We start from the raw sequence: 25,519 nt of genomic DNA, 5'->3' as shown, positions 1-25,519 counted from the left end.
CAATAAAAAGAAATTAATAAGCTAAGTCAACCTAGAATGTCCATAACACCAAAAAAAAAAAGATCAAAAAATGTAATCGATCAAAGTCATCACCAGCCAAATGAATCAAAAAGTAATTTTTTAAACTTAATCGGTCTACTACCAAGGACATCAAAATTTCGAAAATAAATATCGTGGTTCTGCTGAATCCTATATATCGGTGCATTTGCTTGGTAGTTCGTTGATAATTTCGGCAAGTAAAAGGTTGAAATATGTCGGGTAGCTCTGGTCGGCTCACGCACCGATAATCTTTGACAAAGTGTGGAGTCAACCTCTTTTCGAATCAGTTTTCCCAACATAATCTCATCAGCAACCAACCGTCGCGTTTCCAATGAATGGAGGTTTAAGTTTTTCAGTCTTACATCATACGGAGGTCTCGGATGGGCAATATTGAATTTAAAATAGAGCATCCGCGTGAACTTCTTCTGCACTTTCTCAACGTCATTTATTGCCTCAGAATAGAACGGGTTCCAGACTGTGGAGCAATATTCCAGTCGACTTCTGACCATGGCTGAGAAAAGAACATGAAAACTCGTCATATTTGAAAAAAACCTACCACATCGGAAGATGAAACCAAGTGCTCTGTAGGATTTACGAACCACATACGCAACATGCTCATTGAACGAAAGTTTGTCGTCAATAATAACACCAAGGTCTTTCTTTACCGATACTCTCTCCAATATGACATCATCAATGGAATACGGAAATTCGACTTTATTTCGGCGGTGGGACGTAGACATGACAGCGCATTTCTTCACGTTTAATACCATTTTGTTTCTACGACACCAGTCGACTACTACCATCAAATCATCCTGCAACGACCGGCAGTCCTGTTCACTGCTAATTCGTCTGAATAGCTTTAAGTCATCAGCAAAACCTGAGCAATGAGATAACGACGTTAACAAATCATTTATGAAGATGAGAAAGAGTAACGGTCCAAGGATAGATCCTTGCGGTACGCCTGACGAGGGCGTAAAAACAGCGGATTTGAATCCTCCAATCACCACAACTTGCGATCTCTTACAAAGGTAGGACGAAAACCAATTGATCACATTGTTTGACAAGCCGAAGCATTTCAACTTGAACAGCAGAACGTCATGGTCAACTTTGTCAAACGCCTTTGCAAAATCCGTATAAACCGTGTCAACTTGACCTCCATCTATAATGGCATCAGCAACGGTTGACACATATTCCATGAGGTTAGTTTGAGTAGACCGTCCTTTAAAAAAACCGTGCTGAGAATGATGAATCATAGACTTAACCTCATCAAATAACTTGTTAAAAACCAAGCGTTCAAATATCTTGGACACCGCACATAGTACACTAACTGGTCTATAGTTCTCAACATTGCTCTTATCGCCGTCTTTGAAAATTGGAGACACGAAGCTCAACTTCCAGTCCGTCGGGAATTTACTCTCTAACAACGATTTGTTGAAAAGAATGCAAAGCGGAAGACTGATCGAAAGAGACAGCTGCATAAAAAACATCATCGGCAAGCCGTCCGGGCTGGAGACCTTATTTTTATCAAACCCTCTCAGCGCTTTCTCAACTTGATCAGGTGTAAACGACATATCAGACAGTCGTTGACATTGAACTTCCTGATGGGCGAAAGGATCAAAGACTACTTCCACAGATGGTTCAACAACCGGATTATACACCGAATCGAAATACCTCGCGAACAAATCACAAATTCCAAGCCTATCAGAAGCCTCATCGCTGAAATACTTCATGCTGTTTGGCATAGAGTTCGTTTTCTTCAATGATTTCGTGAAAGCGAAAAAACACTTAGCGTTCGTCTTTATCTTAGTCTCACAATCAGCAATATAACCGTCAAAGCATGACTTTATCCCGAGTTTCACGGCTTTTCGAAGATCACCAAATTCAACCGCAAGACTATTCTTGAGATCTGGGCAGTTCGAATTCTTGAGCTTATGCCTAATCGTGTCTTTCCTCCTTATCAACTTGATCAACTCATAGGAGTAATATGAAGGATACTCCCTGGAAGGAACGTAAGTCTTTGGTACTTCGTCTAAAAACGGTTGAAGAACATCATAAAATTTCCTAACCGAGCTGTCGACATCTAACCCATCCAGCTCACCTGCCCAATTTACACTCCCAATCATCTCACCCAGCCTCACATAGTTGGCCTTGAAGAAATTTACCCTGGATGGCCTGTTATCACATAACAATCTCACTTGACACGAACTAATAGCTATGCAAAGCGCCGGATGATATCCGTCCTCAGAAACTAAAGGGCGTTCCGACCTAACCACACTCACGCGATCAGAGTGCAAATTCGTCATGACAAGGTCCAACGTACGACCAATATTGTTCTTGACAGCGTTTACTTGGAATAAATTACACAATGGGAGCGCATCTAGCAGAACACCAGGAGTATTTCCCTTGACATTGGATGCATTGCAGTAACCCTTGACAACGTCAAATTCCCACTTGATCTTATCGCCAAAATTATAATCCCCACATAGCATAAAGGAATCGTTCACACCACAGGACATAACGTTCTCAACCAATTTGTCGATATGAATATCATAATCGTACTTTTTACTGCCCAGCTCTACATACTTCACGTTAAAGAATGATATGCTCAATTAGTCCAATAAAAAAACTCACATCACTCTGCCAAGTATATAGTGAGAGGAAGAGAATTGATATCTGTGGGAGTCGGAAAACGTTCATGAATTTTGGTGGTATTCAATTGAATTTTATCCATCCAATCGTATTGATATAACTGGTGAAAGTTTCGCAGTTGGTCCGTATCGTTTATGTTGCTGAGGTCGATAATTAGGCTAAGTTTTCCATTGTATACCGATTTGTATTTGTAGCATGCATACGTTACCCAATGGAAATCTCAGCATAGTTGTTGACCTCAGCAACGAAAAATTGCTCATTTGTATACATCCTAGGGCCGAAAACACACTGTCAATTTTGAATTGCTGAGACCGACAATTATGTCGCATTTTCCATTGTAATCCAATATTCACCACAAGCTAAGCAATGAAAAATGCAGCCAATTGACTGAAAATTGCCAGTGTGTTTTCGTGTTTTCGCTATAGGCTGAGAAATACGACACAAATGAACCACCTAACTTACAATGAACCATCAATGGAAACATTTTGTTAGGGTATACCATATACGAATTGGACAGAAATGTTATTAGATTATCGGATGAGTGGTGCGTTGTTATAAGATTGTGGCATGTGGCTATTACGGATTATGTCGATGCATTATTGTTTATCTAATCTTGAGTACAACCAAATAGAGTGAAGTGCCTCGTTTCGAATATTTATTTAAATCAAGATCGAAATGATGGAACGCACTTAAAACAAATCGAGAATTCCTTTTCTCTTTGACTAAGCTATCCACTTTACTGTAAAATTTTAATTAGCAGAAGATTTGATATGTTTGAGGATTTGGTGGAATGTTAACGAATGAAAGTCTTCAATTGTTGTTGTCGATTCGAGGGATGCACAGTGGTGATATTACGAAGGAACAACAAGTTTACGTTCCAGCTTTGACATCCAAATGCAATTTTCTGCATCAATTGAAAGATGTCGGTTGAGTAAATGGGTAAGGAAGAAATAATAATTTTCGTCAAAGGAAATTCCTACGACTGAAAATGTCAACACAGAACCATATTTCTTAATTAAAAATGTTTTATCGGTGAGTTTGTCGTTTGAGTTGCAGCATCAGTGGAAAGCAATTTTGACGGATTTTCTTTGAACAATTTTGCCAACTTAACCTTAGGTTTTACCAAGAATGGGTTTTGCTCACTGGAAAACGCTTTCAAATTGATTTATTGTTGAAAATTTAGACAATTTCGTAATTGATTGATCTAATCAATATATACCGCAAATGTTTTACAACATTACCGATAACACAACCATAAAACAGCTCAATAAAAAAAAGTTACGTGCTTCTGATATACCATAAATAATAAAGAAAGCCACGAAATAATCCATTTCAAAAGCATTATACCATTCAGCAGTCAAAGATGTAAAGAAACTTGAATTATTAAACTTAATTTAATCGAATCCTATTTGTGTTCGCTTTGTATTATTTATTTAGATATTTCACTGTTTTTTAACGTTCCCATAACAAGCGGTGTCGTTTTACCATTTTTCTTACGTTTTTTTTTTCACTTTTTTATATAATACGAAAAGCACGAAAACATTTTCCAAAACCGTGCCACAATTTGATTGAGCTGATTGAAATATCAAAGGCAATTTGTGTGTTTTCACATGATATTATATATTGGTATACCAAGGTATACCTATACCAGGTATACGAGCATGTAATTTCTCGATACATTTTTCATAAAGTTTGAAAATAGAACTGAAATCGTTGATGGAAACAATTTATTTTGCTCAGTCGTATGATTGTTGATACGTTACAAGTATAGATGAAAAACCCTTTTATGTCTTCCAAGCACAACATTTTCCCATTTTCTCAGTTGAAAGGCTTACCAGCAGCAAAAATGTGCAACTTGCAACGATAATTGATTGTGTTTGTTTTCAATTCTAACAAAAAAGCTATTCACATCCATAGATCAATCAGTGAAGAATGGTATAGGGGTATTATGTGTGAAAAAAGTGAAATCAATATAAACTCCCTGCAGTAACACTTCCCTTATTGTATGATTTGCTCAAAATAGGCCATTGCGAAAGAAAAATACAACGAGAAATAACCACATAGATTTGGTCTTCTTGTTGTTTGAGAAGTCCCAAAAATAATCCCTGATGCAGGGATAATTCTAAGAAATTTAATTCTTAAAAATTCTTTTAAAAAAATTTGCTTCGGCTGATCTACACATACAAAATGGTAAAATGGTAAAATCGATTAAAAACAGTTTTCATTGTTTGTGTGAATCATAAAACTTTTACTGACATATTTCGGGCCAAGACATTTTTTTAATCGATTTTTCACCATGAAGCCATGATGGCTCATTTTTGGATCCTTTAGGGAAATCTGAGAATTTTTTAGAAAATGGCTTCCTTAAAATAGTACCTCCTGGACATACTGATTGTCACTAGCTAAAGAACAATACAGTTATTGACACTGACGATATATATATTTCACAACGATTGCTCCCCTTTTATCTACTGCATGTATCAAACATCCGTGAAAACATTCATTTTTTTTCATTTTCAATGAACAGAAAGAAAATTGAAATCGTCTGTTGTGCAGTTTATTTTACAAAATCCAAACGTAAGTCTTTATTACACTCTGGGAGAAACAAGAAAATTTTCCCAGAAGAAACTACGTGATTGGTGTTCGATATCTTAAGCACAGTCATTAGTGCACTTCAATTACGTACACAATCTGTTGGTAACAATGCAAGCTTTTAAACATAATGAAAGAAATAACTTTCATTAACTTCGGTACAGTGTTGTGGTGCGATCCAATTAGTGTGATGGATTCTACGGAGAAAAGAAGTTGGAGGCCGTAGTCGATTAGATTTTTCTTCAGTCCAACAGATAAGACAGATAAATTCAACGAAAACAAACTTATGCTTCTCACTGTTAATGTACTTGTCGAAAGTTCTGGTATATACTAGATTTGTGTTGAGGGACAGGACTTTCCGTAGGCCAGAAAGTACCTTCATAAATAACTAATAAGCAAATGATGTCAATTGTTACACTAACAGTGCAGCTTTTTGAAGTACAGTTCTAGTGTCTAAAAAAGTTTGGGTCTGCCTAAAGTCAACCGTCCACAACAGATACTGACACAACTGTTCATGGAAAAGTGAGTAATCCGGAGAAAAATTCGAAAATTCGTCCCCAAGGCAAGAAATACCTATTTATCGCAAAGACCTGCATACATGTTTGTGGAATGTCTTATAAGTGAATTTTCAGCATGTACGCCTAGACGTTCTAACATAGGTTTTACTCCATGCTGCACAAATGTCGCATTTGGCATAAAATCAAACAATTACAGTGCAAGGAAAAAATGAATAAATTGTGGACACCTATGGCATGTAGGTATGTAGCATCCGAATGGCAGAATATATCCAATATGTCGAATGCAATTTAATACAGTAAACTATGTAATGCATAATTTAAAATCGATATATCAATCTGGTGCACAATTTAGTTCACATGTCTGTCCCGTTGGTATATTGAATTAGCATACTTTCTCGGATAACGTTGCAATTTAAATTCCGTAACATTAAAATATGGGAATAGAGCAGCGCATCAGAAATGTGTTTTTTTTTTCATATCGCTCAGCAGTTAGATATAGTTATAGATAGACATTTGTGTGGGCAGAGTTGATGATGATGCACAAATTTTAGCAGAAATTCGTCATTTCATGAAAATATTTAGAAGGAATTCAATTATATGCTCGACGTTATGAATCATTATCTGATTTAAATGTGACAGTATCTTCTTCAAATTTAGCCCGTGTTGACGTGTTACTGAAAATAGACTTTTAAATTCAGTTAAACATTAGCATTATAAGCTACGAATCACTGAAATGGATTACGTATATAAATAAGCACTGGTATCACCCGTACCATCCGGAAAAAAATAATTTGTACAGGTATGTCTAACATAACATTAAAACGAACGGGTTGGCTCAGTGGTAGCGTAATGGACTTCCAACAAGAAAACCCGATTTCTAATGATTTGATCATTTCATTTATTTTCATAAAAAGTAAACCTTTAATGATCTTTACCAATACGATACGGCAACTAACACCAACACATCAAAAAAACCCGCTAAAATGTCTGATAACTCTTGCGTCTATTTCGTAGATAAATTCAATAAAATATCTTGCTTTAAAAATAACCATTCAAGCTTTTGATCCATGTGTATAACATTCATTCATAATTTAATGTTACAACCATGTAATCGATCTTATGTGCTTATGAGTTGTTCACTCGTATTATACGAGCCGTCATAATTCATTGCAAATGGTGCAAATGTTCACTACGAAAGTTCATACATTGCTATCGAATCGAACGTTTTAATTTGCTCTCACTTTATTTTCATAGAAGTATTTTGAATGACCATCACGTTCATCGATTCAATATCTATTTTTCAATAAATAATTACTTTTCAACAATGGTTACGATTATTCTGTAACAGTATACAGACTGTATACTATACAGGATCGTATGATTGTAATAAATTTTATTTGTATCTGTGTTGTAAGACTAACATTATGCATCAGCTCGAAGAGGGAGTTGTAGCTATTCCATACCATACCTGTCAACCAATGTCACAACATCATCCTTATGCTCAAAACAAACGATGCATTGAAAACGTGTTTTGGTCCTAGTTTTCATTGACAGATGCAGCAATCGCGATTTTGAATAGAAAAAGTTCTAACTTCATTTGACAGTTTCGAAAATTTCGTCATGAAAAATAGGACCAAAACACATTTTCAATGCCTCGTTTTGAGCATTACCATCTTAACATTGACAAAAATATTTATTTTTAAATTTTGACACACAGTTCCTAAATTATTGTGGTATGCATCACTAGCAACAGCTGACAAACATTGTTTGCTTTGTGTTTATCGAGCTGTTCTCTGTATATACTTGCGTGTGTGCGACGAGTACCAACCGATAAATCAACGATAGCATCAATGCAATAGAGAGCAGCTGTTTGCTTGTTATGTATACCAAATTAATGTAGGGGATGTAGTGAGCTTTCAGTTACGTTTTGCGACCTTTTATCATAACTAACTTTAAACGAGCCATCAGAACAGTCGGAGCGTTTGCTGCGACTGAGCCCCGTACAAACCCGTATATCTATTGCGTACGTGACCCTAGTGCGTCTGTCACCCTACTTTGACCGTAAGCCTATGCGCCGGTTAAAGTAGTTAAAGTAAAATTATTATGGAATGTGTACATCTTAGAAATTGCGCATAGCGCAATTACGAAGCCCCGTACGACGTTCCTTTCAAATAAAACAAAAATTTCAAATAGCCCTAAAATTTTAATTTCTTGAGTATAAATACACATAGGGCCTAGTATCGGCCACAGTCCGAGGATCCAAATTTAATTTTTTTTCAACTACATTCTATTCGGCCTTTGATTACCTTCCAAATGAAACAAAAAATACGGAAAACGGATGAAATTTACTCGAGTTATATGTAAAATACACATAGGGCCCTTAGTCCAAGGACCCAATTTTTTTTTTCAACAACATTCTATTCGGTGTTCGATTATCTTTCAAATGAAACAAACATTACGAAAAACGAATGAAATTTACTCGAGTTGTATGTAAAATACGCATAGGGCCCTAGTAGCGGCCTTAGTCCGAGGACCCAAATTTAATTTTTTTTCAACAACATTCTATTCGGCCTTTGAATACCTTCCAAATGACACAAAAAATACGAAAAACGAATGAAATTTAATCGAGTTGTATGTAAAATACGCATAGGGCCCTAGTAGCGGCCTTAGTCCGAGGACCCAATTTTTTTTTTCAACAACATTCTATTCGGCTTTTGATTACCTTCCAAATGAAACAAAAATTACGAAAAACGAATGAAATTTACTTGAGTTCTATGTAAAGTACACATAGGGCCCTAGTAGCTTTTCACTTCTAAGGCCCTAACTCACGGTCCACTCACCCGATTTTAAAAAACTTTTTTTTCCTGGATTGGTATTGACAATACCTATCATTTGCCGTGTCATTTACATTTCCATCGTTTATTTTGCCATAAATATGACCAAAAGACCTTAAATCACTTAGGTGGCCCTAACTCACGAAGGGCCGACCCGAATATGCCAATCTTCGAACTTAGCCTCACTATTTTGACTATCTTTCAGTGAATTTTTTTTTTTTTGAAATCGGATTTGATTTACTCAAGATATCGACGTGACGGACAGACGGACAGACGGCCCAAATTTTTATTGCGGATTCGTCATCTATGAACATAGGCAAACACTTTGCCCTTACCGTCTGCTTCGAATTCCATCAATTACACACGGCATCGTAATCCTATAAGCCCCTTCGTACTTCGTACGGGGCTAAAAAGAAACGACAGTGCTCTGTGCGCACCTTATGCTTCTATTGCAAAGGCCATTTTAACTTGACTCATAACCTTTCTATTGCCAAAACTCTAAACTCGGTCTTGTTATTTTTTCATTCTTAATATCCCATTCGTTACCACAACATATACGATGAGAGGCCACAAAGTCAATAGCTCACAAGACCATTGGTAATAACATTTCTTATGCTTTATGTTCGAATGATGTGATCTCTGTGAAAGGTTAAAAGTGTAAGTCATATGTTGACCTTTTACATTTCCTTACACTTGAATATAATAGACGTGAATTCATACATTTTGTATGTCTGCAAAAGTATGTATATTGACTATAGTATACGATTCTATAACTGAAATAGCTATATATCGATTTCCTGTCTATTCGACGAAGGGAAAGCACACAGTCACTGAAATGAAAAATTCATTTAGTCAAAATAATTTAAAAAAAAGTCGACTGAAATTTGATTTGTTCATGGTAGGGTATTTGGTCGAGAGTTGGGAGGTAGAAACATTTTCAATTTTGAAGTGTTTTTGCTTGAAACTTCACACGAACGAGCAAATATCACTTTTACAGTAAAGATTGATCCTTTGGAATCCTAATTAATGAATAATTAATTTTAAATGGATTTTTGCATTTACATTCAATGTTTTCAGTGCATTGAGATCTGCGTTATGGTGACTTTGGCTTTAGAAACGTCATTGTACAAATCACGATTTTCGTGGACCGTCATTTGTAGGATAATTTTTAAAATTTCCATAAGCAACTCATGATCAGGTTTTCGCAATCGCAACTCTCGGTTAAATACCTTAGTGCGGATCTGAGTGAAAATTTAAAATAAAAACATTTTGAAAAATCGCATATTGTGCAAGGTAAATATTGGAAAATCAAATTGTCTCAGTTAAAACCGTTACACATCGAAAAGCTTTTTGTTCAACGATTTTATGGAACTGCATTTAAATTTGTATCACGAATAATGTAATTTAACATTTGGAAAAAAAAATATTAAGGCCAGGTTAAGGTGTTATGCATGGCTAAATGTTTACATTGCCATGAAAAGTACCTTAACCTGGCCTTAATAAAAATTGTTTGTATCTGTAATCTGTTTCGCTTTTTAAGTTATTTGGTCAAAAATAGGTCTTGTGATTTGTGCAAAAGGAAAAAAAAAGCTGACTAAAAAATTAAGGAATGTTAATCCGGTAGTTAGGAAAAACGTTTTCTTATATTTTTACAGAAATAAAATTTGGAAAAATTAGGGAGATCATACGAATATTTGAGAAAATGTTTTCCTAAAAATAGTCCCTTGTCTAAATACTGTTTCCATTGAGTGAGTCATATAACTTCTGAAAACTTGCAACTAATCTTCAGGTACCGTACAGCTTCCTGAGTGTTGCTACTGCTCGAGAAGAGCACTATTTGATTTATTGCATATTTTCTATTCTTGTAATTATGGAAAACTCTTGAAGATGTTCGAAATTCTACGAACCAAAATTCGACGAATTTCTGAAAAACTATTTTCCTTCAAACATTTTGCGACCCCAAACACATAATTTTGCGTCCATTAAATCGCTTCGCCCTTGGCAGTTTACTGGTTGTGCATTATTTAAAAAAAAACTTTCCTACATCAATGAAATTTATACATGAATTTGATTCAGCTGGTCCACTCATACACACAGAACTGATCATACGTTTTTTTACGGTCTTAGCACTACACGCGCGTTGGTGTATATGTTTCAGCCGTATAAAGACGTATCAGGATATTTGACTGTATATGAGTGTACCAGCTGACTAACACCTGAAGCAAAATTATGTCTAAATTTCACTGACGTGGACTGTGACAAATCGTTTATTACGTTATACCACAATAACGACCCAATTCTTCGATTTATTGGCTTACATGTACATATATACTGTTCACGCCTATGGCCATTGCAGTATATTTACATGATAAATTATGTAAGACATACGTGCTACATTGCTACGGTTCACATGCTCAAAGGTATACCTATGACCTGGTTCAGGTGTTCGATGAGTGAGATGAACACAAATTTCCCAAAACTATACCACAAAGTTTGACAAGTTGTTTCTAGGCCGAAGTGAGTGATTGGTACCAGATTAATTTATTTAATTAATAACTCCTTATTTGCAAAACCTTTTCACCAAATAAACTTGCGTCGTATAAGCTCTGTCGGCACTAATGCACAAAGAAAACAAATTCCGCTCGACATGAATTATTCATCATCATTACAGATACTAGTCCCCAAAATGACGTAATAACACTGTCTGTACATAGAACATTCTTTCATTATTGTCACAATAAATCTTCGCAGACTGTAATTTAAGCAAAATTATTACGTTGAGAATGGCGGTAAACAAACACCACCCAAACGTATACCGTTGAATTTTTTTTATTTTAAATTAAGAACGACCAAACTCAAACAAAACCAAAACCGGAGATAAATGTTGGTTTTCTGTGTCACATAAAAATGGATGTACATCGTTCCTTGTACTCGAAATTTTGAGTCAACTCCAATAGTGACAATGGTTTTATTATACGACAACATTATGTATCCTACACATTGTATTTTACGAACAGGATGATGACAAAGTCGAGGATAAAGAGTAACTTTGAACAATATTATTATCCTTCGGTTTTTAGGTGAAGGGATTTCTATAATCAAACCTCTTCGTTTAAAATGTGATACTAGAAACGTAAAGTCGGATGTCTAGATGTACCTACACGACTAAACTACAGTTTTGTACTCAATTGTTATTTTCTCAACTCAGTGACGTAATGTAAAAATTTCGTCGCATAAGGCTGACTATGTTTCAGTCACTGAGTTGAGAAACAGTTATTTCGCAACAAGTGACGAAAAGTAGGACTTTCCTTTGACTTTATTGCGAAAAACGTTGTATACAACTTGATGATAAATGCTTTTTGAGGCACACGATGTGTATTGTCACACTCGGCCTACGGCCTCGAGTGACAATCTCCACATCTAGTTCCTAAAAAAGCATTTAACACTCGGTTGTATAAATAACTATTGTGCCACCGAGAATTGAAATACGACGGATTTCAATATCGATAACTAGATTGAAATGTCCAAAATTACAACACCCGTTTTCATGGCTTATTACAACACTCAAACCAGTGTTGAAATGAAATTCGTATGAGTTATTACAGCATTCGTTTTAAAAAAATGCAAAGCAACGTGATCGATCAAATTCGAAGAGTGATTGTTTACAATGAAAATTCTGAATTTTTGTGCATTTGTCTATTTCAATTCTCGGTTGGCACAAAGCATGATGTGTTACACGTATTGTAATGAGATTTTTTCAGCACACGACCCAATTTTCCTTACTCGCTCCGCTCGTAAGGAAAACTTGGGTCTAGTGCTGAAAAAATCAACATTACAATACTTGTAACACAACATACTATTATGCCACCGAGAGTGGTGATAGTTATTTACGACATTGAATATAAAGTTCTGCAGGCCAAGTGGCACTACACATCATGTGCCTAATAAAGCTCTTTGTTTACACCGAGATTCATACAACGTTTTATGTCACAGAGGCAATCAAAGTTTGCAAATTTTGCATATTATGATGCTGAGTGGCATAAATACCATTTATCAACACAGTGACGAAATGAAAAATTTTCGTTGCCTTCTTTGAGAAAAAACATTCTATGCAACTCGGTGATCCATGACTTTTTTGACACATGATGTGTATTGTCAAACTCGACACGGCCTCGAGTGACAATCTACACATCTAGTCAAAACATTTATCACTCGGCTGTACAAATAATTATTCATGTTTCGGGGACTAAAACATTTCTCTAAAGCCTTTAGATTTTTTCACCACCCTGAAGTGGACATATTTTCGTGAAATTGATTGTTAAAAATTTTAGAAAATAAATACACCTGGTTCCCAAGTTCTGACATCTTGTCTGCAATACTTGTTGAGAAGTTTGCTATTTTATGTGCAATATAACATCTATCGCTACCGGTTAAAAAAACGGTTTGTAAAACCCACTTTCTGTACTTAACTATTTTAATGACTTGAAATACTCCGAACCGAAATCCACTTTTAAACATAAAGGAGTGTGAAAAGACGGATAAAAATAATTTAGCTGAAAAATAATTTCCTTTGTTAACGCAAAACTTTTGTAAGTGGTGTGAAAGTTCTTGAGCACTTTGTATTTAGATTTCCTTCTCATTGTTGGAAGTGAGTGGTAGAAATTTTAAAAGGATTCTTATGTCGAAATCATTGCAACGGAACGTGAAATATTTCCCTGTTATTACAAGAGATTTTAAGCATCTACAGAATGAAAACGTATAGATGAAAAACTTGTTTGCGTAGAGCGAAGGAATGTTATGAAGTAGATTTGACGTCGATTGTTTAATTCCAGGAGCTGAAAGAATATAGGAATGAACTGCTGAGAAATTGGTAACATACTCTGGAGGAAAATAATGTTTCTCTATGTAATGAGGAATTATCGAGACTTCGTCGATCATTTCCGGCACACCATTTTTAACAAATTTGTTCCCAGATTCTGTTGGAGTGAGATCATAGCAATCAAATTAACTTGTGTTATCGAAGGAGCATCAAAATAAATCATGCTTTCACTTGATGTTCCGTCACAGATTCCTGTAGACTCTTAAAGGATTCTTTCGGATTTTTCGACTTTTTTTAAAAGGATTTTGATTTTGCCTAACTGACTAAATGAAGTTACAAAGCATCGATGCAAAAGACATAAAACCCTTAAGGAAGAATGAGAGAGCACGGACGTATATACTATGGCAGCCGCAAACCAAACGAACCGACTAAATCAAATGTTGTTATTATGGACAACGACAAATCTAATGAACTCATTGATCAAAAAGGTTTTTGAGGTATACCTCGGATATGTATAATATACTTTTGTTATGTATAGTATACGGTGGGTGATACGATGGTTCACGTGTCTAATGTAAAGTTTACGTACATTACGTATGCCATACATATAACGCGTATAATACACGCAGTGTATACATAACATTTTAGTATGTATATCTAATCGCCAAATGCCATCGTACGCTCATTTCGTATACGAAAGCATACGTATGGGACCGTTACATACGCAGCATACCAGTAAACTAACGTACTTGAAAATATCTGTCTGCCAGCCATTTTAGACGTCTACTACATATATACTATACGTCCAGCACGTTAACTTTCCTATCAGTGTAGAATCATAAGTGCTGCGAACCTACGAACTGGCAATTCGATATTTCAATGCTAGTCGTCACACTGCGCTATATTGAATTGTTGACATATTTTTCCTGAATGCTTGCATACCTATCTCAGGTGGTAGTACATCTGTGTATATTGTAAAATCCATTCGCATACTGCATATTTCTGCGGTGTGTTCTCCATTATTCATTTATATATGCTGTGTTCAATCTCTTCGGCAAATAGCTATTGTGTACTTTCGGTGAACCAAATCTTAATAAATGTTACAGAGATTTACTCCGATGATCCTGAATATATTGTATGAAGACATAGACATAGGACGGTGTGCCTAGCTACCACGCACCAGGTATATATTAATTAATTCAATGGCTACAGCAAACAATATTAATTTGTTCCATAATACATATTTACTCAAGCACACACACACGTACGATTTGTGTTTGTCACCAAATTAATTACGACAATTTAAACAACCATTCAAGTACTGTGTACAAAACGAAGCTAATATAATCGCTTGTGAAACGTTAATTATTCCTCAAACGAATCAAAACTTCATAGTGTGCTGTAAATATGGGAAACCATAACGGAAACGGAAATCCATTTTCTTTTATATTGTCTAACAAACAGGCACTAAGATAAGTTGTATACACACACTTACCGACAGTGAAATAAAATAGTGTGGTGGTTACATTTAATGAATTTTGATACAAAGTTTTATGGAGGAATAAAAAGTTCTCCGACTTTTCTTTCTTTTTGTTGCATTTGGCATTGAGCCAAGAAATCACTTAAAAGGGTTTTATTTTCCATTTTTTTGGTTCTTGTTCGAAAAGCTAAAGAGGGAGAGATTTGACCCATTATTGTGTGTAATTTCTCGTAAATGATTTTCGGTTTTTTTTAATTAAATTTTTCTTTTGGGGTTTGTATTTAAGTTTTCAATTCTTAATGGACGCCAGTTCGCCAAAAATCGTATTAAGAACCGTCTCGGTTTTATATGGGTGAAATACAATAATTGTAGACAGTTCACAGCGAATGGGAATTAAGAATTAATAAATTGACATTTTCAGTAAATCAATCAGAGTAAATTTAAATTTAAATTAAATATTAAAACTGGTATAACACTAATTAGAGTTCTCTTGACGACTTTAATTAAATTAGGTCATTTGTTGGTTGCCACGGCAAACTAAAATAGAACGAAATGCAATCATTTTGAATGAATAATTAAGAGTGACAACGCAAAAAGTTAATTTTGTTAACTTTAGTAACAAAAATTTTCCGATTTATAATTAGTGATAGCTCGTGCTGCAGGTAAAACGAATGAATATAAATGACCAGGTACGGTTGATTCTTTAAAATCTGTCGATTTATTTTGAACGCTTTCATTATTTATGTCTAAATAATAATAAAATGAGTGCGTTTGAGTCCGATTTCAATGCGATTTGTCCTCCGCGGCGACAAGTGATTAAAATTTAATAGGACGACAAACAATCCGAATAGTTGTCATATTTATAGTCATAACTCCAACGGTTGTACTTGCACCAAGCGTAGACTCCAGAATTGAAGTTTTAATCCAACGAGGTCTCATTCATTCAAATCGAAAAACCTTTGTCGCCTTTGGCACCTGACGTTTTCGCTGTATCACTCATAAAAAATTAAAGCTCAAAAGTAATCTGCTTATTTTGTTGGCAGGATTTTAGTTCCACATTCCAGTTTAATTATTCAGCGCCCTACTGACAAATATTGCTGCGGACTGTAAGTTTTCTACTTTGTAAATGCGGGAGACGTTTTGTTAGCTATTCGAATGGGAAGTTAAAATTTGTTTCCTATTTTTATTCTCCATCTTGATAAATCATGAATACTTTGGTTCGTGCTGTTGTATTTACCATTCATAAATCTAAATCAAATTACGAACAAACAATAAATGCACTGCAGGCGAAATTTTCACAAAAAAATGAAACGTGACATAAAGAACCTGCAGATGTTGTGATGAATAATTTACGAAGCTAACTTCGCTTTAAAGCAAAATTTACTATCGAATGAAATTGCCTCTGCATATAATAAACTGTTTCCAGCGTTAGATTAACTACCTTCACCTCCCTATAAACAGTGGCTTTGCCGGTCTGTTATGTAATTTGAAAGAAAAATTGGTGCAATTCTGGTCCTCGAGTCCAGGCTCTTGCAATGTATAATAGTGATATAATAGTCAGACGTCAAAACGCCTCTAAATTTTGAAATATGTACAGCGTGTGTTCAAATCGCTCGAAGAAAGCGTGACCCCTTTCTGTACGAAAGAAATGCAAAGCCTATTTTGCTACCATCGGCTTCTAAATGTTTTCTGTGTGGAAGCTGATGGAAGCAGTGCTATGCCACCATACATGCATGGTCACGTAATTATACCCAGTTATGGTTTGCATAAAAAATGAAAGAATTGCAACAAAACATTTTCGGAAGGAGAGTCTTTCCTCTTGCTGGCGATAAATAAGCAAATGAACGATTTTGATAAAGTTCCATATCAAACATATCTGGCCTTTAAAATCAGCGGCAACGGCTTAATCAGCGGCAACGGCTTCTTTTCAATACGTTGGCTATTCGCACCGGGTGCGAATAGCTTTTCCATTTTTTTTTTAGAAAGAGTGTTACGTTGATTACTTGATGAAAAACTACTTTACCAAGAACTTCCGATCAAGTTCAATTATATTGATAGAAAATTCCGTCCAACTTGTTTACATGTAACAATTTGTTGTCGCATCAAACGAATTAATTTCTAATAAAGGAAATTGCTTCTATCCACAATTTGCTAACAAAATAATTTCATTATTCGTTCACATGATAAATAAATATAAAGTCTTCATGCGACACATTTAGCTTCTTTCATCATAATAATAACATGGAAATGTGCGCAACACATAAAATTTACATGCAAATATTTATTTCATTTTATTTTTTGTATAATTTATAGCTTATTTAGTGTACGGTTTCACTCGAGGAAGAGTCTGGTTACACCAAAGTAAAAGGCTTTTTAGGTAAAAAGATTTTACGAAATTTATGTAGATATATATATTTGCTCCCCGGCTGAACCCCAAACCTCTGTTCCAGCATACATGCACGTATTATAAGAAGGAGAAATATAAAACCGTACAGAATCTTCAATAAAATGAAATTCGCAAAAATGAAACTGTGAAAATATTTCAAATTTGTTCACAAATGGTTGATATACTTTATGTTACGAAATACTTTTTTTTACGTTCACCCGCTCGTGACTAGATAAACATCTTTGCTCAAATTAAATGAAGAAAACTCATCCGCTTTTCGTGACCCTAACACGAACATTTTGTAAACAAATAAAATTGATGTAGTGACACCAAAGGAGCGGTTTGAATACATTTTCAGTGAAATACATTTTACGCGCACGATGTGTTGTCAAAATTGCATGCGCTACTGGCCACTCGACATGTCATGTACTCGATTTTATTTGGCAGATATTTGAATGTAACGTTTTATTCAGAGAAGTGATAACGGCGGCTCACGAGCCAAGATATGTAGAACGCTTACATTAGTAACAGGTGGGTTATGTCAAGTAAGCGGAGAGCTAAACGGATAAGTAGAATTCCATCCCAACGCATGGGCATTATTAAAATGTAGACCGAACACTGTCAACTCCGTTTCTATAACTATGGCCGCCATATGGCTCCAGAGTTGTAGAGTCAGCAAGCGATTTGCTGTTATCATATCTCCTGTTTTCTCCATCACTATCATTTTATCTTACCTGACTAAGAAGCTAAGATCGTACTAACGACCATAATGACCAATATCCGATTCATCGAATCGAAATTACATTTGAATTGAAACTTGATCGGTCGATGTATGGTTCACTTTATAGTATAAGAATATAAGCGAATTCTCCAGTCAAAGTAATATCGTCGGAGGTTATGGTATCCCAGAAACTGTATACAAATGCTGTTTGTAGCGAATGACAGAGATACTGAGAATGGCAAAATTTACGGATAAAAGGGTGACTCAATTCTATTATCCGAGGGTATAATAGAACTTGCATGTTTTATTGAATATGATACGATCCCTTTGGGATATTTTCGTCGGCCGAAAATTTACATAAATTTTATTGATTTAAATGCTCACCATCAGGACCATGTACGATTTTCGAAAATAATTTTATTACCAGTGTGACAAGTTGAAATGTTAACAAACCGTATTGTTTTCTCGTGTATCGCTTTCAGCAATAGAAGTGTTTCCCTACATCATAGATACAGTGTGTATATGTTGTGAAGGATAACAATTTGCATCTTAATAATTTACAGGTTGACGATGTGGTCATATACAATTAGAATACTAATCCAGAACTACCATTATTTCGACCTTAAAACTAATTTATCCGAAATATTTACTCCTCGTTCCATTCAATTTTTATGCATCATGCATGGTTTTTTTACGAAGTTTCAGTAAAATGTTAACACTCTTTTACTACATGCAAACACGAATAAGCTCAAAGTGTGTGGTTGTTCATTTAATATTTAACCTTGTTGAATTATGTAAATTGTTCACGCACTTCTCATGACATTAGTTATTCACAACAAAACAAAAAGTTATTCACTTCTCATGAACTGGTATTTCGGTGTACTCACACAAATCATAAGAGCATAATTAACTTTGAAGTGGTCTCAAGTCGTCATCATAAATGTGTCAAACATTAGCTTCTGTGATTTTTCTCGTCGAAAAGTTAAATATACTTGAAGTTTTTTAAAGCGCGGCGAACGGTGGCCTTAGTTACATTTAAGAGTAGTCAATTACTCTGTGACCTATTATTCAATCGCATAGTTTCCTTGTGAACATTTTTTTTTATGCAGGCACTTGAATACGATTTTAAATGAAGCTGGTAGCGTTTGACGACTCTCTGTGGTTAGCAATGACTATTAGCCATATGGGACCAATGATGGAAAGTTGCTGCTCGTGTGATTGATATTAGCGTAATGAAATTGGCAATTTGTCACCCGGGAGGTAATTGCTATAAATGAGTTAGGATAGGATAGGATAAGATGAGCAGGAAAGCTGATGCTTTACAAGCACCTAAGCCGCCAATGCTGCCTTAATTCGGAAGAAAAACAATTTCCAATGAAATAACAAAAGAATTATTGGAAAATCTTTTGTTATTTCCAATGGAAATTGTTTTTTATCCAAATTTTCGAGAGATTTTACATGTGTGAATTGTAAATTGTGTAGTTCATCTACTAGTACATAGGTGTCGCTAGTAGTTGATATTTTAGAATCACGATTGTGACTTATGAGTATGACTATGACGTAAAAGAACTGTGTACCAAGCATTTTGGTGTTTTCTTAGAGACCTATAGATCAGTGTCAAATAACTGTTATTCTCTCAAAATAGTGTCAAATGAGTTGTCAATTTCACAAAGCTAACCTCAAACAATGACAGATCCATATAAATTTTTGTAACATTTTGGTTAGCTTTGTGAAAATGACAGCTCATTTGACATCTCAAACGACATTGACAATGATCTATTACGATCGATAGAGCTGACTGGTGTTAACTAACAGCAGAGGCTAATCATTTTATGATTAGGAAAAACCCTATGAACTATGTCTGACACGGGAGTCGAACCCGCAACATATAGGTCGTGAGTCCATCGCTCTACCGATCGAGCTACTTAGACCTTATTATTGAGTTAGTTATGATTACACGAGTCAACGTCGAGAATCACTGGAAAGTGATGGTTATTTGTTCAACAAGGGAAGAAAAGCTGGAAATTGCATTTCCAATGTGTTGTGGCCACAAGTCACCTGAAAATTTCCGAAGTTTCAGTGGAGGTGAGAAAATGACCATTTTCTGGCCTGCGTTGTCAAAAAATCGTTTCTTTCCATTTAATTTGCTTAAAAATCATTTTGTCGTTGAGTAGCATACTAGGAAGATTGTGATTTTTACTTATAGCGATAAGTTGATGTAGAAATGGAAAATTAAAAGTAACATTTCCATACAAGGTATATGGAGATGGAAAACGTATAAAAATAACATGTTGTGGCCCGTGTTCAAACCATTTATTCTGAAGGAAATACTGATGTGGATCTTCGCTTTCAGCTATTTCAACAATTTAAAATGAAAATAATTTAAGCGAAATCTCACAGAGAAGGTTTGTGCTGGGGTACTTTATACAGTTCGTATTGCCACTTTAAAAGTTAAATAAAGTTCTCTCTGATGACTGAGAAGATTCCCTGCTGAAATCTTCATTATTTCCAACGGCAAAAGTAATTATGTACCCGACCAGGATGAGGTAGCTTTTCACTTAAAAAGATGTAGCAAGTGTAACCGAAGCTATTAAACTTATACATATCATACATCGTTCATATTCCACCATATAAGCTGAAATTTTCACAATGAACCCACATTTCGACGTTCCCATGCACATACCATTGGAACATAGAAGATATCTTCATCTCAAACAACGAGATTCACTGTGATGTATGCCACATAATAATTGGGTCTGCGGAAAATAGTTGGTATGGGGGTACAAAGAGCAGATAACAATTTGGAAACATATTCGAAATACCAGTGGTTTGTTGTCCCAAAATAATTTTGACACAAGTGGAATAACCAACACCTCAGTGATCATCACGATGCTTTGTGCGAATGGCTTTGTATAGAAAAATGGAGTTGACTGTTTTAATTATGTCCGTACCGGTTTGGTTTTACATACATAAAAGATGATGAGCCGATCATATATACGAATTGATAAACTACTATTGTGCGGTGTAACAATCAAGGAGGTGCATTTAAAATTTCAATAGACCATTCAGTGTGGTTGGCGATGCGTTGTTTTAATAGTTATCGTTCTTTTTTTAGTTAGTAAGTGTACAAAGCTACCTTATTGTTGGATTAAATTCTTTTGAAAACAATCTCGATGAAACCGGAATGATTTTTCCGTGGTGTGTTTTATATCATGCCTCTTAGGAATAATTCAATTACGCAACGTTTCTCTCAGTGCTGCCATCAAAATTAAATCTTAAAGAGACTACGTTCTACCGCTCAAATATACGCCCTAAATGGAGGGGTAGAACAAAGTGGTGCGCGGATTCATCGGATTAGATATTTAAGATTTAATTCAGATCACAGCACTGAAGACACGTTTGCCTAAATTATGAATGATCGCATAGGTCGCCATAAACATTTCTTGAAAATATAAAATTTAATGCTAGAAGCGAGGTGATGATATTATAGGTGATGACTTTCATTGAAAAGCCAAGGTTCAGTAAATAGTGGGATAATAGTACATTACTGCTGTAAGGCTGTATATAAGAGACGTGTACGTATACGAGCGCTTGCGCGAGTATTAGTACGATCCTCTTATATACAGCCTTATAATAGTGAGGTATTTTATCGCAGTAGGCAAACATCTCTTGTTCTAGTGATATAATTCTGCTTGCAAAACCTTTAGCACTCTAGGGTAAATTTGTTTAATCTTATGTACGTCGTGTTTATAGCGCACAATACACACACATACCGTATGCGATAATAGTTATTTATCTACCAAGGTAGGTATGAAGGTATTTTTTCGCCCAGGCGAAGCCGAGGTCGACAAGACGTCGTGTGCGAAAAAAATACCGGCATACCTACCGTGGTAGATACAACGTTTTTCGCAATAGACAATCTGCATGAGTTTTTGAAACTATTTTATTCTGATAGTTTAGGTCTCAAAACCCATAGATACGAAGTTTTATAGCTCAATGATGTTAATTAATATTTTTAATTAGCTGTTAAAGTTTTCGCGAGTCACTGACGTCATCATTTTCGCAAAGTTGTAGTTGGATTTGTTTGAAGTTGTTAGTGGACACATGAATAAGTTATAGTCGGGTATCTCAAACGGTACATATTTTCATATGACTTTATTTCTTAGTCACATCTTCCTTTTTGATATACAATGTTTCACTATGAAATATCTAATATTAACAATATTAAGTAAAACATCAAAAAAATGTAAATTTATAACTCAAATTTCCCTTTTCTTAATCAAAAAAATATTCGACCTGTAACACTTGACTAAAATGAAATATGTAAAAATCAGTACCACCAACGTAACAAAAAAAAAACGAAAACTTAAACAAAATGTCACCGAAATACTGTTTTGTGCTTTCATGCAGAAAAAATTCAAATAAAAATCCAGATAAACTTTTTTTTAACGTGCCGAGAAATGTATCTACAAGAACAAATTGGTGTATTTCAAATGGACGCAATGTAAAAAGTATGGGTATTAACTCACCGGCCTATTGCTGCGAAGATCATTTCAATGTAAAAACATAACCTCAAGTCTCATCGATCAACACGAAAAGATTATTATTTTGATTTTTAAAGTTGGTAGACTGATAAACTAAGAAACAATGACGTCATTGATGATTTACCGATGTGTTAGTGTATATATTACAAATAAATGCTCGTTAGAGTATGACGTCACACTTTACTCCTTTAGTAATCTTTTTAATTAATTTAAAAAAAAATAGAAGCAATATTTTGATTATGCGTAATGGTGAATGTTATTTATTTCTATGTTAGTTTTCGTCTAAAAATGGTTTGAAGTGATTCTATAAATATGCAGATTGTCTATTTCGGGCCATAATCACCTTTCCAATGCAAAACATGTCCTACATTTTGTTCCAAAATTATTGTGTATACAGAAATTCATTTGAACGATCAAGAAGGCTGCATTATAATACACATTGCAATGAGATGTAAAGAGACGCGTTGAATGAAATCGAGTAGTCAATGCTTAGTATATACGCTTCAACAATACGTTCGGTATAATTGTGTGACTTTATAGCCGAATGGCTATAGTCGCTGCTTTGTGTTCAAAAACCTTTTGGTGTCGGTGGTTCGATTTCTGGTCAATGCAAGATTTTTATTTATAAAAAGTTAATATCGCACTGTGTCCAGAAATACAGTGAAATAAATACCTTCAAAACGACATTAAATGGATGCATGGAAAGGTGATGATTATGGACCGGAATTGCGAAAAAATAATTGTTGCTGTTGTATGTGTAGAAACATGTGTCATTACGAGTTACGGCTACCACTATCAAGTTGAAACAGAATTCCACAGCGAAGGACCTCATATGTTGTTTAAATTTTTTATAGAAACTATTTCTGACAGTGAGGCTTGTATGAAAATCCAACATAACAACGATAAAACGGTCGGATTTTCATAGAATCTTGACTGTTAGAAATATCTTTATATAAAAACATTCAGCTGTACTGGGCGTGTGCACGGGGACAGACTTTGATATGTAAAGTCAAGATCATTTCTTGGCATAGACAAAAGCTTTCTGGCACCTACTTTCCTCGATACCAGTAGTGTGACTAAAATGCCCATTGGGGCACCAACCTTAGACTAAATAGAAATAGACTGGCCTTTCAATCGAAAGTTTCGTTCGAGCGCTGAAGCAAAAGAAAATACGAAATGTGGTACTCGAAAATCAGCGCCAGCGTCGAATCGTATGGATTATCTTTTAAATTTTGTTTGACCTTCGATCGACGTATGAACGTGTCGATGTGTTTTGTGTACGTTATGCATCACTTATATCGGTTTACTTTAACTTCAGTCTTACGCAGGGCCTACTTTTTGGAAACTAATTTCTTGAATTTCTCGAATTTTCTAGAATTTCTTAAAATTTCTCGAATTCGAGAAATTCGAGAAACTTTAAGAAACTCGAGAAATTAGTTTCTTGAAATTTCTTGAATTTCTCGAAGTTTCTCGAATTTCTTGAGTTTTCTGGAATTTCTTGATTTTCTCGATTTTCTCTAAAAGTTTCTAAAAAGTAGGCCCTGGTCTTACGTCTACGTATAGATCTCTTCAGTTGGCGAAACTAATGACAGTACCCAGTTCACTTTGACTATTTTGTGTGCTAACTAATTACAGCCAATATCACTAAAGCGGAATATTTTTTAAATTCCTGAGAAATTCAACGACCAATCTTAGCATTTTTCCCGGTTGCACTTTTTTGAAAGAATTTTCAGTTTATACGTTTTCTTAAAAAAGAATTCAAAAATTACCGCGTTTCGTGAAGTTTGCTGTTAGTTAGTAAGTTAGCACACAAAATTTGGCATGCGATCGCACTGCCAGTGGTCAAACTTTTGATCTATTACCAGTCTGTGTCAGTGCCTATATTCGCGAAAATATTTTCACGAATTTTCTCAGATTTTCGTGAATTTTCGCAAAAAGTTTGAGGCAACAGACCCAACATTTTTTTAAGTGTGAAATGTTGTATGATAATGTCTAACGCACAGCTGGTATATTTGTCCCAGTTAAATTTTTCTCAATGAATATATTATTTATTCAAACTATATTTAATTCGTGGTTGTATCTGTGTGGTATAACTGAGAGTACCAATATAAATGATGATATTCATGATGATACACGTAATGAATACAAAATTATTTCTATTCACTGATGCAGAAATTTTCCTATTACGAGGATGAAGGGTTCATAACAAAACCGAAACTAAACATTATTGCTGGCTTGCTATGACATTTCATTTTGATTCTATTTTGTATGGTCGACGATCGTCTTATACATATACAGATTATAGTACAAGAAAATGGTACGGCTACCCCTTAAACCGTAAACACATTTTGTCGAAATGAACCATTGGAAAAAGTTTTCATTCGAAATGAACGGATTTTCTGTATTTTTTTCTTCTCTTTGGTTTTTTTTTTTCGTTTCAGTTAATCTGGATCATCCTTGATTTTATATGACTGAAGAGTGAGTGCTTTAAAAGTAGCTATAGACCATATTACATAAGCTTATTTTCATAACACGAAAAGTAAAGAATTGAGGCCATTTTCTTATCATTCAACAAGAAAATATTATCGGGGTTGACGTAAAACTTTTTTTTTCTTTTCTTATTTTTTGGATTTGTAAGTAAAAGGTCGAATTATATTTGAAAGAAAATATTATGATTTTCAATAAATTCGTCGGTCGACTTTTACTTTTTTTTATCTGTTATTCTTTTCCTATTTTATTTCATTAATTCGAAAGATACGATCTTACTGTTAACTCATGTGGAAGTATCTTACAAAAAAAATAATAACCGAACTCTACACATTATCCTCTTATGTATCACAGAAAAATGAGTTTTTTGATTTATTTCACCACGGCAATTTACAATTTCATTTAAGCAGGTCAAGGCTGGTCGTAGTCCCGTTAGTAAATTGTATTAGT

The 25,519-nt window shown here is 35.0% G+C and overlaps 1 protein-coding gene and 1 long non-coding RNA gene across 4 annotated transcripts in view; both read right to left on the bottom strand.

Annotated features, from left to right (window-relative positions):
- Positions 1-25,519, bottom strand: part of LOC119066502 — a 204,219-nt gene that overhangs the window by 102,084 nt on the left and 76,616 nt on the right. The window lies entirely within an intron of this gene.
- On the bottom strand, positions 5,565-24,278 carry LOC119067309. The gene is made up of 3 exons (XR_005085907.1): positions 24,140-24,278; positions 18,846-18,848; positions 5,565-5,600 (listed from the first exon to the last, which is right to left on the bottom strand). It is a non-coding gene; the product is annotated as an uncharacterized LOC119067309 (long non-coding RNA).

This window comes from Bradysia coprophila, chromosome II (assembly GCF_014529535.1).
Source record: "Bradysia coprophila strain Holo2 chromosome II, BU_Bcop_v1, whole genome shotgun sequence".
Lineage (NCBI taxonomy): Eukaryota > Metazoa > Arthropoda > Insecta > Diptera > Sciaridae > Bradysia > Bradysia coprophila.
Note: the sequence above shows the minus strand (reverse complement) of the source record. Positions and strands in the feature narration are given on the sequence as shown.